This window comes from Bombina bombina, chromosome 10 (genome assembly GCF_027579735.1).
Source record: "Bombina bombina isolate aBomBom1 chromosome 10, aBomBom1.pri, whole genome shotgun sequence".
Taxonomy (NCBI): Eukaryota; Metazoa; Chordata; class Amphibia; order Anura; family Bombinatoridae; genus Bombina; species Bombina bombina.
The window spans coordinates 13,478,388-13,495,795 of NC_069508.1; the positions used below are offsets into that span (position 1 = coordinate 13,478,388).

The 17,408-nt window shown below is 41.1% G+C and overlaps 1 protein-coding gene across 2 annotated transcripts in view; it reads left to right on the forward strand.

Annotated features, from left to right (window-relative positions):
- The first annotated feature begins 14,788 nt into the window (after positions 1-14,788).
- Positions 14,789-17,408, forward strand: part of NEK7 (NIMA related kinase 7) — a 247,263-nt gene continuing 244,643 nt past the window's right edge. The window contains exon 1 of one of the 2 annotated variants that reach the window (XM_053693799.1): positions 14,789-14,896. The gene's annotated coding sequence lies outside the window, so the exon portion shown is untranslated. The remainder of the gene's footprint in view (positions 14,897-17,408) is intronic. The other variant, XM_053693802.1, reaches the window with a different exon arrangement.

Genomic DNA, 17,408 nt, shown 5'->3' on the forward strand with positions numbered 1-17,408 from the left:
ACTGTGACAATATCATTAGGGTGTCAGTCACTGTGACATAATCACGAGAAGTGTCAGTCAGTCACTGTGACAATATCATTAGGGTGTCAGTCACTGTGACAATATCATTAGGGTATCAGTCACTGTGACATAATCACGAGAGGTGTCAGTCAGTTACTGTAACAATATCACAAGAGGTGCCAGTGTGACATAATCACGAGAGGTGTCAGTCAGTTACTGTAACAATATCACAAGAGGTGCCAGTCACTGTGACAATATAACGAGAAGTGTCCGTCACTGTGACAATATCAGGAGAAGTGTCAGTCAGTCACTGTGACATTATCACGAGAAGTGTCAGTCAGTCACTGTGACAATATCAGGAGAGAAGTGTCAGTCAGTCACTGTGAAAATATCACGAGAAGTGTCAGTCACTGTGACAATATCAGGAGAGAAGTGTCAGTCAATCACTATAACAATATCACGAGAAGTGTCAGTCAGTCACTGTGACAATATCAGGAGAGAAGTGTCAGTCAGTCACTGTGACAATATCAGGAGAGAAGTGTCAGTCAGTCACTATGACAATATCAGGAGAGGTGTCAGTCAGTCACTGTGACAATATCAGGAGAGAAGTGTCAGTAAGTCACTGTGACATTATCACGAGAAGTGTCAGTCAGTCAATGTGACAATATCAGGAGAAGTGTCAGTCACTGTGACAATATCAGGAGAAGTGTCAGTCAGTCACTGTGACATTATCACGAAAAGTGTCAGTCAGTCACTGTGACAATATCAGGAGAGAAGTGTCAGTCAGTCACTGTGAAAATATCACGAGAAGTGTCAGTCACTGTGACAATATCAGGAGAGAAGTGTCAGTAAGTCACTGTGTTATTATCCAGAGAAGTGTCAGTCAGTCACTGTGACAATATAACGAGAAGTGTCAGTCACTGTGACAATATCAGGAGAAGTGTCAGTCAGTCACTGTGACATTATCACAAGAAGTGTCAGTCAGTCACTGTGACAATATCAGGAGAGAAGTGTCAGTCAGTCACTGTGAAAATATCACGAGAAGTGTCAGTCACTGTGACAATATCAGGAGAGAAGTGTCAGTCAATCACTATAACAATATCACGAGAATTGTCAGTCAGTCACTGTGACAATATCAGGAGAAGTGTCAGTCAGTCACTGTGACATTGTCACGAGAAGTGTCAGTCAGTCACTGTGACATTATCACGAGAAGTGTCAGTCAGTCACTGTGACATTATCACAAGAAGTGTCAGTCAGTCACTGTGACAATATCAGGAGAAGTGTCAGTCAGTCACTGTGACAATATCAGGAGAGAAGTGTCAGTCAATCACTATAACAATATCAGGAGAAGTGTCAGTCAGTCACTGTGACAATATCAGGAGAAGTGTCAGTCAGTCACTGTGACATTGTCACGAGAAGTGTCAGTCAGTCACTGTGACAATATCACGAGAAGTGTCAGTCAGTCACTGTGACAATATCAGGAGAAGTGTCAGTCAGTCACTGTGACAATATCACGAGAAGTATCAGTCACTGTGACAATATCAGGAGAGAAGTGTCAGTCAGTCACTGTGACAATATCAGGAGAATTGTCAGTCAGTCACTGTGACAATATCAGGAGAGAAGTGTCAGTCAGTCACTGTGACAATATCAGGAGCGAAGTGTCAGTCAGTCACTGTGACAATATCAGGAGAGAAGTGTCTGTCAGTCAGTCACTGTTACAATATCAGGAGAGGTGTCAGTCAGTCACTGTGACAATATCAGGAGAGAAGTGTCAATCAGTCACTGTGACAATATCAGAAGTGTCAGTCACTGTGACAATATCAGGAGAGGTGTCAGTCACTGTGACAATATCATAAGTGTCAGTCAGTCACTGTGATAATATCACTAGGGGTGTCAGTCACTGTGACAAATATCACAAGAGGTGTCAGTCATTGTGACAAAATCACTAGGGGTGTCAGTCAGTCACTGTGACAATCCACAAGGCAGAACATGGTGTTATCTGAGATGTCATCGCAGAATATGCAGCATGTCTGCAGAAAGAATGGGACACATGCAGGAACTGTTGGCTCTTTTGCTTTACAGCACTGCTCTGCATCAGTCTGTTATCTTCAAACAGCACTGTGCTCTGGCTGCACTGTGTAAGGTTTCCTTAGCACAGTGCATCCAGAACAAAGTGTTGTTTGGAGCAGCGCTGCAAACGGCAGTGCATTTATTGTTGACTGTCTCTCAGGGATTTTTTCACTAGACATTTTAGAAACTTCACAAAATTTTCTTTTTTCCTTTGCAGCTAATTAGCAATGCAATTTTCAACTGCTGCACTATATTGTAAAACTTTAAAATTGCTTTATTCTCCAGTTAATCAAGACATTGCACTATTGAACTGGTGCTTTAGTGTAGCTGCCTAATTTAAAATTTTATTTCAAACTGACCTGCAGAAAAAGTTTCACTAAAAATTCTCATCACAGAAAGTGAAGAAAAGTTCTACCTCTGGGGTGACAATATCAGGAGAGGTGTCAGTCATTGTGACAAAATCACTAGGGGTGTCAGTCAGTCACTGTGACAATATCAGGCGAGGTGTCAGTCAGTCACTGTGACAATATCAGGAGAGGTGTCAGTCACTGTGACAATATCAGGAGAAGTGTCAGTCAGTCACTATAACAATATCACAAGAATTGTCAGTCAGTCACTGTGACAATATCAGGAGAAGTGTCAGTCAGTCACTGTGACATTGTCACGAGAAGTGTCAGTCAGTCACTGTGACAATATCAGGAGAAGTGTCAGTCAGTCACTGTGACAATATCAGGAGAAGTGTCAGTCAGTCACTGTGACAATATCAGGAGAAGTGTCAGTCAGTCACTGTGATAATATCAGGAGAGAAGTGTCAGTCAGTCACTGTGACAATATCAGGAGAAGTGTCAGTCAGTCACTGTGATAATATCAGGAGAGAAGTGTCAGTCAGTCACTGTGACAATATCAGGAGAAGTGTCAGTCAGTCACTGTGACAATATCAGGAGAGAAGTGTCAGTCAGTCACTGTGACAATATCAGGAGAAGTGTCAGTCAGTCACTGTGACAATATCAGGAGAAGTGTCAGTCAGTCACTGTGATAATATCAGGAGAAGTGTCAGTCAGTCACTGTGACAATATCAGGAGAGAAGTGTCAGTCAGTCACTGTGACAATATCAGGAGAAGTGTCAGTCAGTCACTGTGACAATATCAGGAGAAGTGTCAGTCAGTCACTGTGATAATATCAGGAGAGGTGTCAGTCAGTCACTGTGACAATATCAGGAGAAGTGTCAGTCAGTCACTGTGACAATATCAGGAGAAGTGTCAGTCAGTCACTGTGACAATATCAGGAGAAGTGTCAGTCAGTCACTGTGACAATATCAGGAGAGAAGTGTCAGTCAGTCACTGTGACAATATCAGGAGAAGTGTCAGTCAGTCACTGTGACAATATCAGGAGAAGTGTCAGTCAGTCACTGTGACAATATCAGGAGAGAAGTGTCAGTCAGTCACTGTGACAATATCAGGAGAAGTATCAGTCAGTCACTGTGACAATATCAGGAGAAGTGTCAGTCAGTCACTGTGACAATATCAGGAGAAGTGTCAGTCAGTCACTGTGATAATATCAGGAGAGGTGTCAGTCAGTCACTGTGACAATATCAGGAGAAGTGTCAGTCAGTCACTGTGACAATATCAGGAGAAGTGTCAGTCAGTCACTGTGACAATATCAGGAGAAGTGTCAGTCAGTCACTGTGACAATATCAGGAGAAGTGTCAGTCAGTCACTGTGACAATATCAGGAGAAGTGTCAGTCAGTCACTGTGACAATATCAGGAGAGAAGTGTCAGTCAGTCACTGTGATAATATCAGGAGAAGTGTCAGTCAGTCACTGTGACAATATCAGGAGAGAAGTGTCAGTCAGTCACTGTGACAATATCAGGAGAAGTGTCAGTCAGTCACTGTGATAATATCAGGAGAGGTGTCAGTCAGTCACTGTGACAATATCAGGAGAAGTGTCAGTCAGTCACTGTGACAATATCAGGAGAAGTGTCAGTCAGTCACTGTGACAATATCAGGAGAAGTGTCAGTCAGTCACTGTGACAATATCAGGAGAAGTGTCAGTCAGTCACTGTGACAATATCAGGAGAAGTGTCAGTCAGTCACTGTGATAATATCAGGAGAAGTGTCAGTCAGTCACTGTGACAATATCAGAAGTGTCAGTCAGTCACTGTGACAATATCAGGAGAAGTGTCAGTCAGTCACTGTGACAATATCAGGAGAAGTGTCAGTCAGTCACTGTGACAATATCAGGAGAAGTGTCAGTCAGTCACTGTGATAATATCAGGAGAGGTGTCAGTCAGTCACTGTGATAATATCAGGAGAAGTGTCAGTCAGTCACTGTGATAATATCAGGAGAGGTGTCAGTCAGTCACTGTGATAATATCAGGAGAAGTGTCAGTCAGTCACTGTGATAATATCAGGAGAAGTGTCAGTCAGTCACTGTGACAATATCAGGAGAAGTGTCAGTCAGTCAATGTGATAATATCAGGAGAGGTGTCAGCCAGTCACTGTGACAATATCAGGAGAGGTGTCAGTCAGTCACTGTGACAATATCAGGAGAAGTGTCAGTCAGTCACTGTGACAATATCAGGAGAAGTGTCAGTCAGTCACTGTGATAATATCAGGAGAAGTGTCAGTCAGTCACTGTGACAATATCAGGAGAGAAGTGTCAGTCAGTCACTGTGACAATATCAGGAGAAGTGTCAGTCAGTGACTGTGATAATATCAGGATAGGTGTCAGTCAGTCACTGTGACAATATCAGGAGAAGTGTCAGTCAGTCACTGTGACAATATCAGGAGAGGTGATAATATCAGGAGAGGTGTCAGTCAGTCACTGTGACAATATCAGGAGAGGTGTCAGTCAGTCACTGTGACAATATCAGGAGAGGTGTCAGTCAGTCACTGTGACAATATCAGGAGAAGTGTCAGTCAGTCACTGTGACAATATCAGGAGAAGTGTCAGTCAGTCACTGTGATAATATCAGGAGAAGTGTCAGTCAGTCACTGTGACAATATCAGGAGAGAAGTGTCAGTCAGTCACTGTGACAATATCAGGAGAAGTGTCAGTCAGTGACTGTGATAATATCAGGATAGGTGTCAGTCAGTCACTGTGACAATATCAGGAGAAGTGTCAGTCAGTCACTGTGACAATATCAGGAGAGGTGATAATATCAGGAGAGGTGTCAGTCAGTCACTGTGACAATATCAGGAGAGGTGTCAGTCAGTCACTGTGACAATATCAGGAGAGGTGTCAGTCAGTCACTGTGACAATATCAGGAGAAGTGTCAGTCAGTCACTGTGATAATATCAGGAGAGAAGTGTCAGTCAGTCACTGTGACAATATCAGGAGAAGTGTCAGTCAGTCACTGTGACAATATCAGGAGAGAAGTGTCAGTCAGTCACTGTGACAATATCAGGAGAAGTGTCAGTCAGTCACTGTGACAATATCAGGATAGGTGTCAGTCAGTCACTGTGACAATATCAGGAGAAGTGTCAGTCAGTCACTGTGACAATATCAGGAGAAGTGTCAGTCAGTCACTGTGATAATATCAGGAGAAGTGTCAGTCAGTCACTGTGATATCAGGAGAAGTGTCAGTCAGTCACTGTGACAATATCAGGAGAAGTGTCAGTCAGTCACTGTGACAATATCAGGAGAGAAGTGTCAGTCAGTCACTTTGACAATATCAGGAGAAGTGTCAGTCAGTCACTGTGACAATATCAGGAGAAGTGTCAGTCAGTCACTGTGACAATATCAGGAGAAGTGTCAGTCAGTCACTGTGACAATATCAGGAGAAGTGTCAGTCAGTCACTGTGACAATATCAGGAGAAGTGTCAGTCAGTCACTGTGACAATATCAGGAGAAGTGTCAGTCAGTCACTGTGACAATATCAGGAGAGAAGTGTCAGTCAGTCACTGTGATAATATCAGGAGAGAAGTGTCAGTCAGTCACTGTGACAATATCAGGAGAAGTGTCAGTCAGTCACTGTGACAATATCAGGAGAAGTGTCAGTCAGTCACTGTGATAATATCAGGAGAGGTGTCAGTCAGTCACTGTGATAATATCAGGAGAAGTGTCAGTCAGTCACTGTGACAATATCAGGAGAAGTGTCAGTCAGTCACTGTGACAATATCAGGAGAAGTGTCAGTCAGTCACTGTGACAATATCAGGAGAAGTGTCAGTCAGTCACTGTGACAATATCAGGAGAGAAGTGTCAGTCAGTCACTGTGATAATATCAGGAGAGAAGTGTCAGTCAGTCACTGTGACAATATCAGGAGAAGTGTCAGTCAGTCACTGTGACAATATCAGGAGAAGTGTCAGTCAGTCACTGTGATAATATCAGGAGAGGTGTCAGTCAGTCACTGTGATAATATCAGGAGAAGTGTCAGTCAGTCACTGTGATAATATCAGGAGAGGTGTCAGTCAGTCACTGTGATAATATCAGGAGAAGTGTCAGTCAGTCACTGTGATAATATCAGGAGAAGTGTCAGTCAGTCACTGTGACAATATCAGGAGAGAAGTGTCAGTCAGTCACTGTGACAATATCAGGAGAAGTGTCAGTCAGTCACTGTGATAATATCAGGAGAGGTGTCAGTCAGTCACTGTGACAATATCAGGAGAAGTGTCAGTCAGTCACTGTGACAATATCAGGAGAAGTGTCAGTCAGTCACTGTGACAATATCAGGAGAAGTGTCAGTCAGTCACTGTGATAATATCAGGAGAAGTGTCAGTCAGTCACTGTGACAATATCAGGAGAGAAGTGTCAGTCAGTCACTGTGACAATATCAGGAGAAGTGTCAGTCAGTGACTGTGATAATATCAGGATAGGTGTCAGTCAGTCACTGTGACAATATCAGGAGAAGTGTCAGTCAGTCACTGTGACAATATCAGGAGAGGTGATAATATCAGGAGAGGTGTCAGTCAGTCACTGTGACAATATCAGGAGAGGTGTCAGTCAGTCACTGTGACAATATCAGGAGAGGTGTCAGTCAGTCACTGTGACAATATCAGGAGAAGTGTCAGTCAGTCACTGTGATAATATCAGGAGAAGTGTCAGTCAGTCACTGTGACAATATCAGGAGAGAAGTGTCAGTCAGTCACTGTGACAATATCAGGAGAAGTGTCAGTCAGTGACTGTGATAATATCAGGATAGGTGTCAGTCAGTCACTGTGACAATATCAGGAGAAGTGTCAGTCAGTCACTGTGACAATATCAGGAGAGGTGATAATATCAGGAGAGGTGTCAGTCAGTCACTGTGACAATATCAGGAGAGGTGTCAGTCAGTCACTGTGACAATATCAGGAGAGGTGTCAGTCAGTCACTGTGACAATATCAGGAGAAGTGTCAGTCAGTCACTGTGACAATATCAGGAGAAGTGTCAGTCAGTCACTGTGATAATATCAGGAGAGGTGTCAGTCAGTCACTGTGATAATATCAGGAGAAGTGTCAGTCAGTCACTGTGACAATATCAGGAGAGAAGTGTCAGTCAGTCACTGTGACAATATCAGGAGAAGTGTCAGTCAGTCACTGTGATAATATCAGGATAGGTGTCAGTCAGTCACTGTGACAATATCAGGAGAAGTGTCAGTCAGTCACTGTGACAATATCAGGAGAAGTGTCAGTCAGTCACTGTGATAATATCAGGAGAAGTGTCAGTCAGTCACTGTGATAATATCAGGAGAAGTGTCAGTCAGTCACTGTGACAATATCAGAAGTGTCAGTCAGTCACTGTGACAATATCAGGAGAGAAGTGTCAGTCAGTCACTGTGACAATATCAGGAGAAGTGTCAGTCAGTCACTGTGACAATATCAGGAGAGAAGTGTCAGTCAGTCACTGTGACAATATCAGGAGAAGTGTCAGTCAGTCACTGTGACAATATCAGGAGAAGTGTCAGTCAGTCACTGTGACAATATCAGGAGAAGTGTCAGTCAGTCACTGTGACAATATCAGGAGAAGTGTCAGTCAGTCACTGTGACAATATCAGGAGAGAAGTGTCAGTCAGTCACTGTGACAATATCAGGAGAGGTGTCAGTCAGTCACTGTGACAATATCAGGAGAAGTGTCAGTCAGTCACTGTGACAATATCAGGAGAAGTGTCAGTCAGTCACTGTGATAATATCAGGAGAGGTGTCAGTCAGTCACTGTGACAATATCAGGAGAAGTGTCAGTCAGTCACTGTGATAATATCAGGAGAGGTGTCAGTCAGTCACTGTGACAATATCAGGAGAAGTGTCAATCAGTCACAGTGATAATATCACTAGGGGTGTCAGTCAGTCACTGTGACAAATATCACGAGAGGTGTCAGTCACTGTGACAATATCAGGTGAAGTGTCAGTCAGTCACTGTGACAATATCAGGAGAAGTGTCAGTCAGTCACTGTGATAATATCAGGAGAGGTGTCAGTCAGTCACTGTGACAATATCAGGAGAAGTGTCAGTCAGTCACTGTGACAATATCAGGAGAAGTGTCAGTCAGTCACTGTGATAATATCAGGAGAAGTGTCAGTCAGTCACTGTGATAATATCAGGAGAAGTGTCAGTCAGTCACTGTGACAATATCAGGAGAAGTGTCAGTCAGTCACTGTGATAATATCAGGAGAAGTGTCAGTCAGTCACTGTGACAATATCAGGAGAAGTAGAAATCCAAGAAGTATGGCAGCAATCAGTGGTTTTAACAAATGGTTTTTATTTTGGAGCACAGCAAACAAAGCGACGTTTCGGGAGCTTCCTCCCTTTGTCAAGCATAAAACATTGTGGTCACAAACTTCTTAATATACCCACCACCACTAGGTGGCAGCAACGAGTAATTTCCTCCTGTATAGGATACATTTTAACTAGTTCATATACTAGGCACATTACAAAGAGTTTAACCACATCAATATGTTACAAAGATACAGTATACAAATTAAAAATTAAAAAGTATACATATTTTAAATTGTTTCAAAATACACAATCGAAATTGATACATTATTTAACTATATATACATAAAGTGCAAGAATCATTCCTTATAAACTAAGGTGCATTATTATTGGAGATGCAAAAATTGCATTGCAAGAGTAGTTACAAAAATAAATTCAGCAAAGAACATCTGTACAGAGAACAGATCCAAATGTATTTATTCTATGTATTCTATAGGAACACAGACAAGTCCCAATCCTTGTTAAGCCCTATAGGTTGGAGGGTATTTAATTCAAAGATCCAAAATTTCTCTCTTTGATGGAGCAATAGCTCCCTATTACCTCCTCTCCTAGGAATAGGGACATAATCAATCACTTGAAATCGTAATTGGTTAATAGCATGTCCTGCTGAATTAAAGTGACAAGCCACAGGGGATTTTTCATTCTTTATTCTAATGGAGCTCTTATGTTCCACAATTCTATCCCTAATGGGTCTAGTGGTCTCGCCCACATAGCTCCGCCCGGTAGAGGTAGACGTCACTTCCGGGCGCCCGCGCACAGTAACAGTGGGTCCGGCTCTTCAGACATGTCGGCGGGGGACTCCGATGCCGACTCCATCGTGGGGGGCGGAAACATCATCGAAGGAGGAAAGGAAAAAGCCCCACGCCCGCTGCGCACTGTGAGGAAGAAGCAGAAGTAAGGCCGGTAAGATTGGGGCCAACAATTGAGGAGAATACTAACATAATTGGGCATGATGAACTCACATTATATGAAGGACTTGTCCATTTACCATCAGAGACTGTGTCCTCTTGCTACGTATCCCAACCAGCGGTTAAGAATGATATAGTGCTTAATATTTCTAAAGCAGAAATTTCTGATATTGAGTTAGCCGTATTAAACAAAGGTTTGTCATATTGCCCGAAAAACAATTGTAACTTTTTTCAATTATCCAAAGATTTATTTAGATTTTTTAGGAACATCAGGCTCAAAATGTGTATCTTTGATAATAAATGTATATCTGGAAATGTGAACATGGCTAACAAATTAAGTCTTAAAAATGTTGGTTTGAGAAATAAAAGCACATTTTTACCAGCACAGAATCACCATGGGGTTGAAACCTTTATTAAATTGGTGACTCAGGATATAGATTGTTTGAAAGATAAAATCCTGAGAGAGAGAGAAATTCAAGAGGTGCTAATAATAAAGGTAAATATATACCTACTGCTGAAATTGTTGGCAACAATGAGGCTAAATTAAAATATAAGCACCTCTTGAATAACTTTTCTAAACAGGATCGATTAGCCTTAAAATCTCTATCATCTAAGGATAATGTAATTTTGAAAAGAGCAGATAAAGGCGGTGCCACTGTAATCATTGACAAAGATTTTTATATTGGAGAAATTAAGAGTCAACTGAATTGTGAACATGTGTACAGAAAACTTTTAAATAACCCTGTCTATCAAATACAAAATGAGCTTAGGAACACATTGACAATTGCCCAGAAAAATGGAATTATTGATAAAGATTTACTTAAATTTTTGGATGTACCCTATCCACGTACACCAGTACTCTATACGTTACCTAAGGTACACAAAAATCTTGAAACACCTCCTGGACGTCCAATTGTGTCCTCTATAGGAGCAATTACATCTAATATCTCCATATATTTAGATAAAATCTTGAGACCTTATGTAGAGAAGACTAGCTCCTTCTTAAGAGACACAAGTGATTTCTTACTTAAATTAGAAGCTCTAAATTTAGAGACTAGTAAGTTTATCATCTATAGTTTGGATGTAGAAAGTCTCTATACCTCTATCACTCATGTGAGTGGTATGGGTGCTGTTGAATCAATTTTGTGTACCTATGGTGACTTTTCTAGTAGTCAGATTGAATTTTTTCTTAAATTATTGGAATTTGTTTTATATAATAATTATTTTCTGTTTGGGGATGATTATTATTTACAGATTCAGGGAACTGCCATGGGTTCCAGCGTCGCCCCAAATTATGCTAATTTGTTGATGGATGCTTTTGAGGAAAGATTTGTATATTCTAACAAGGATTTCATTCGATATGGCGCCTGTTGGTGGCGCTATATCGATGACATCTTCGGTATTTGGTTGGGCGACGCTGGAACCCTTAGGACCTTCATTAATGATTTAAATAGTTCAACAGTACATTTAAAATTTAAGTTATCTTTTAGTGAAGAAGAAATTGTATTTCTGGATACTAGAGTCGTCAATACAGGGGGATCTTTAACTATCGATTTATTTAGAAAACCCACTGACCGTAATAGTATCTTGCACTTTGATAGTGCTCATCCCCTTTCCTTGTTAAAAGCTCTACCCAGGAGCCAATTGTTAAGGGTTCGTAGGATTGTTACTGATCAAAAGCTGTTTGATTTGAGGCTAGGGGAAATGATGAATCGCTTTTTAGAGCGTGGTTACCCCAAAACATTGTTGGAGAAAGAGGCTCAATCTGTTTCTCTTATTCCTAGGGCTTCATTGTTGTCTACTGAATCAAAAAACCATATATCCCCTAAAAATAAAGAAAAAAGAAGGGTTGAATCCAAAAGAATGGTTTTTGTATCAGAATACAACTGTCAGAGCTATAGGATTAATAATATCATTAGGAAGCATTGGCCTTTATTGTCCAAATGTTATCCTAATATTTCTGAGTTTATGGAGAACCCAATGCCTGCATTTAAAAGAGGCCATAATCTTCAACAAAAATTGATTAGAGCTGACATTGGTAGCTCTAGGAGTGGGGATGGTCAGAGATTTTTGACTGACAGGAATAGAGTTTGTTTTCCATGCCTGGGATGCTCTTGCTGTGGTAATATGATTAAGGGATCTACTTTTTATCATCCCAGCTCAGGCAAAAAATACCAAATTAAGAACTTCTACACCTGTCACTCAAAATTCGCTATCTATCTAATCAAGTGTCCCTGTGGGCGGAGCTATGTGGGCGAGACCACTAGACCCATTAGGGATAGAATTGTGGAACATAAGAGCTCCATTAGAATAAAGAATGAAAAATCCCCTGTGGCTTGTCACTTTAATTCAGCAGGACATGCTATTAACCAATTACGATTTCAAGTGATTGATTATGTCCCTATTCCTAGGAGAGGAGGTAATAGGGAGCTATTGCTCCATCAAAGAGAGAAATTTTGGATCTTTGAATTAAATACCCTCCAACCTATAGGGCTTAACAAGGATTGGGACTTGTCTGTGTTCCTATAGAATACATAGAATAAATAAATTTGGATCTGTTCTCTGTACAGATGTTCTTTGCTGAATTTATTTTTGTAACTACTCTTGCAATGCAATTTTTGCATTTCCAATAATAATGCACCTTAGTTTATAAGGAATGATTCTTGCACTTTATGTATATATAGTTAAATAATGTATCAATTTCGATTGTGTATTTTGAAACAATTTAAAATATGTATACTTTTTAATTTTTAATTTGTATACTGTATCTTTGTAACATATTGATGTGGTTAAACTCTTTGTAATGTGCCTAGTATATGAACTAGTTAAAATGTATCCTATACAGGAGGAAATTACTCGTTGCTGCCACCTAGTGGTGGTGGGTATATTAAGAAGTTTGTGACCACAATGTTTTATGCTTGACAAAGGGAGGAAGCTCCCGAAACGTTGCTTTGTTTGCTGTGCTCCAAAATAAAAACCATTTGTTAAAACCACTGATTGCTGCCATACTTCTTGGATTTCTACTATGTTGTGAGTAGGGTTTGGTGGTACCCCTATATGGCGTGCAAGTGGTTCAGGTGCTGACTGATATTCTTTGGACTTTACAATATCAGGAGAAGTGTCAGTCAGTCACTGTGACAATATCAGGAGAGAAGTGTCAGTCAGTCACTGTGACAATATCAGGAGAAGTGTCAGTCAGTCACTGTGATAATATCAGGAGAGGTGTCAGTCAGTAACTGTGACAATATCAGGAGAGGTGTCAGTCAGTCACTGTGATAATATCAGGAGAAGTGTCAGTCATTCACTGTGATAATATCAGGAGAGGTGTCAGTCAGTCACTGTGACAATATCAGGAGAAGTGTCAGTCAGTCACTGTGACAATATCAGGAGAGAAGTGTCAGTCAGTCACTGTGACAATATCAGGAGAAGTGTCAGTCAGTCACTGTGATAATATCAGGAGAGGTGTCAGTCAGTAACTGTGACAATATCAGGAGAAGTGTCAGTCAGTCACTGTGACAATATCAGGAGAAGTGTCAGTCAGTCACTGTGACAATATCAGGAGAGAAGTGTCAGTCAGTCACTGTGACAATATCAGGAGAAGTGTCAGTCAGTCACTGTGATAATATCAGGAGAAGTGTCAGTCAGTCACTGTGACAATATCAGGAGAGAAGTGTCAGTCAGTCACTGTGACAATATCAGGAGAAGTGTCAGTCAGTCACTGTGACAATATCAGGAGAGAAGTGTCAGTCAGTCACTGTGACAATATCAGGAGAAGTGTCAGTCAGTCACTGTGACAATATCAGGAGAAGTGTCAGTCAGTCACTGTGATAATATCAGGAGAGGTGTCAGTCAGTAACTGTGACAATATCAGGAGAAGTGTCAGTCAGTCACTGTGATAATATCAGGAGAGGTGTCAGTCAGTCACTGTGACAATATCAGGAGAAGTGTCAGTCAGTCACTGTGATAATATCAGGAGAGGTGTCAGTCAGTCACTGTGACAATATCAGGAGAAGTGTCAGTCAGTCACTGTGACAATATCAGGAGAAGTGTCAGTCAGTCACTGTGACAATATCAGGAGAAGTGTCAGTCAGTCACTGTGATAATATCAGGAGAGAAGTGTCAGTCAGTCACTGTGACAATATCAGGAGAAGTGTCAGTCAGTCACTGTGACAATATCAGGAGAAGTGTCAGTCAGTCACTGTGACAATATCAGGAGAAGTGTCAGTCAGTCACTGTGACAATATCAGGAGAAGTGTCAGTCAGTCACTGTGATAATATCAGGAGAGAAGTGTCAGTCAGTCACTGTGATAATATCAGGAGAAGTGTCAGTCAGTCACTGTGACAATATCAGGAGAGGTGTCAGTCAGTCACTGTGACAATATCAGGAGAAGTGTCAGTCAGTCACTGTGATAATATCAGGAGAGGTGTCAGTCAGTCACTGTGACAATATCAGGAGAAGTGTCAGTCAGTCACTGTGACAATATCAGGAGAAGTGTCAGTCAGTCACTGTGACAATATCAGGAGAAGTGTCAGTCAGTCACTGTGATAATATCAGGAGAGGTGTCAGTCAGTCACTGTGACAATATCAGGAGAAGTGTCAGTCAGTCACTGTGACAATATCAGGAGAAGTGTCAGTCAGTCACTGTGACAATATCAGGAGAAGTGTCAGTCAGTCACTGTGACAATATCAGGAGAGAAGTGTCAGTCAGTCACTGTGACAATATCAGGAGAAGTGTCAATCAGTCACTGACAATATCAGGAGAAGTGTCAGTCAGTCACTGTGACAATATCAGAAGTGTCAGTCAGTCACGGTGATAATATCACTAGGGGTGTCAGTCAGTCACTGTGACAAATATCACGAGAGGTGTCAGTCATTGTGAGACAATATCACGAGAGGTGTCAGTCAGTCATTATTACAATAACACACAGGTCACGTGTCAACTCGCGCGATCCGCACTTCTTACCTACGATTTCCCGCCCATAATATTATGAAGCCCCGTCTCAAAGCTAACGTCACCGCCTATTCTCGAGTGATTGCCACGCCCACACCTTACTCTTCCTCTTGATACAGGAAACCTCACTCCCCACTGTTGCTCCTCCCCTCCTGTCAGTGTCAGATCTCTGGCCCTGCCCCCTCGGTCGCGGTGCCTGCTGGGACGTCAGTTACAGGCCGTGTGCTGTGAGGGGACCTACGGCCGGAGCTGAGGCCCGAGCGCCGGGATAGGGGGTGAGAGGCCGTGTGTTTGAGCTTGTGCTGCCAGCTGTGCGAGACTGGCTGCGGGAGGGGGTACTGCGTCTACTAGTTGTGTAAATACACATAGACCTCTCTATGTAACATACAGTATAGACCCGATAATAGTGTATGTAACTTATATACCTGTAGTGTCAGCTATACATACTCATAGCCCTGTAATGTCACCTATACACACATATAGCCCTGTAATGTCACTATACGACTCTGTAATGTCACGTATACACCTATATAGCCCTGTAATGTCACTATACAACTCTGTAATGTCACCTATACACACATATAGCCCTGTAATGTCACTATACAACTCTGTAATGTCACCTATACACACATATAGCCCTGTAATGTCACTATACAACTCTGTAATGTCACCTATACACACATATAGCCCTGTAATGTCACTATACAACTCTGTAATGTCACCTATACACACATATAGCCCTGTAATGTCACTATACAACTCTGTAATGTCACCTATACACACATATAGCCCTGTAATGTCACTATACAACTCTGTAATGTCACCTATACACACATATAGCCCTGTAATGTCACTATACAACTCTGTAATGTCACCTATACACACATATAGCCCTGTAATGTCACATATACACACATATAGCCCTGTAATGTCACTATATGGCTCTGTAATGTCACCTATACACACATATAGCCCTGTAATGTCACTATACAACTCTGTAATGTCACCTATACACACATATAGCCCTGTAATGTCACTATACAACTCTGTAATGTCACCTATACACACATATAGCCCTGTAATGTCACTTTACGACTCTGTAATGTCACGTATACACCTATATAGCCCTGTAATTTCACCTTTACACATACAGCCCTGTAATGTCACATATACACACATATAGCCCTGTAATGTCACTATATGGCTCTGTAATGTCACCTGTACACACATATAGCCCTGTAATGTCACTATACAACTCTGTAATGTCACTATACGACTCTGTAATGTCACGTATAAACCTATATAGCCCTGTAATTTCACCTTTACAGCACTGTAATGTTACCTTTACACATACAGCCCTGTAATGTCACATATACACACATATAGCCCTGTAATGTCACTATACAACTCTGTAATGTCACTATACGACTCTGTAATGTCACTATACGACTCTGTCACGTATACTCCTATATAGCCCTGTAATGTCACTATACAACTCTGTAATGTCACTATACGACTCTGTAATGTCACGTATAAACCTATATAGCCCTGCAATTTCACCTTTACAGCATTGTAATGTTACCTTTACACACACAGCTCTGTAATGTCACATATACAGATATTCAACCCCGTAGTGTCACCTTTATGCCTATATATTCCTGTAATGACACCTATACACACATACAGCCCTGTAATGTCACCTATACACCTATATACCCTTTTAATGTCACTAATATGAAACCTTTTGATGTCACCTAAACAGCCTTGTAATGTCACCTATATAACTATATAGCTCTGTAATGTCACTTATACAAATATACAACCCTGTAATGTCACCTATAAATGTATATAGCCCTGTAATGACACATATGCAGCCCTCTAATGTTACTTATACAGATATACAACCCTGCAATGTGACCTATACACACATACAGCCCTGCAATGTCACAAACACAGTACACCTATATAGCCCTGTTATGTTACCTATAAACACACACACACCTGCAATGTTACCTATATACACTTACATCCCTATAATGTCACGTATACACCAACATAGCCCTGTAATATTACTTATACACACATATGGCCCTGTAATGTCACTTATACGAATATACAGCCCTGCAATGTCACCTATACACCTATATAGTCCTGCAATGTCACCTATACACACATACAACCCTATAATGTCAGCTATATGCACATACAGCCCTGTTATGTCACTTATATAAATAATCAACCCTGTAATGTCACATATAAGGCTAAATAAAACTGTAATTTCACCTGTACACACATACAGCCCTGTAATGTCACTTATACACATATACAGCCTATAATGTCACATGCCTACTGACCTGTAATGTGCTATACACTACTGTACAATAGTTATAGGCAGGTGTGTAAAAATGTTAATAGTTTATTTTTATCGGTTGACAAAATGCAAAGTAAGTGAACATAAACAAAATTTAAATCAAATCAATATTTGCTGTGACCACCATTTGCCTTTAAAACAGCATACTTTTTTGCAGGTACACTTAAACAGGAACTCGGCAGGTAGGCTGTTCCCAACATCTTTGAGAAGTAACCACATTTCTTCTGTGGATTTAGGCAGCATCATTTGCTTCTGTCTGTTCATATAATCCCAGACAGACTTGATGATGTTAAGATCATGGCTCCGTGGGGGCCATACCATCACATCCATGACTCCTTGTTCATAAAGGGACACTGAAACCAAATTTTTTCTTTTGTGATTCAGATAGAGCATGAAATTTTAAGCAACTTTCTAAT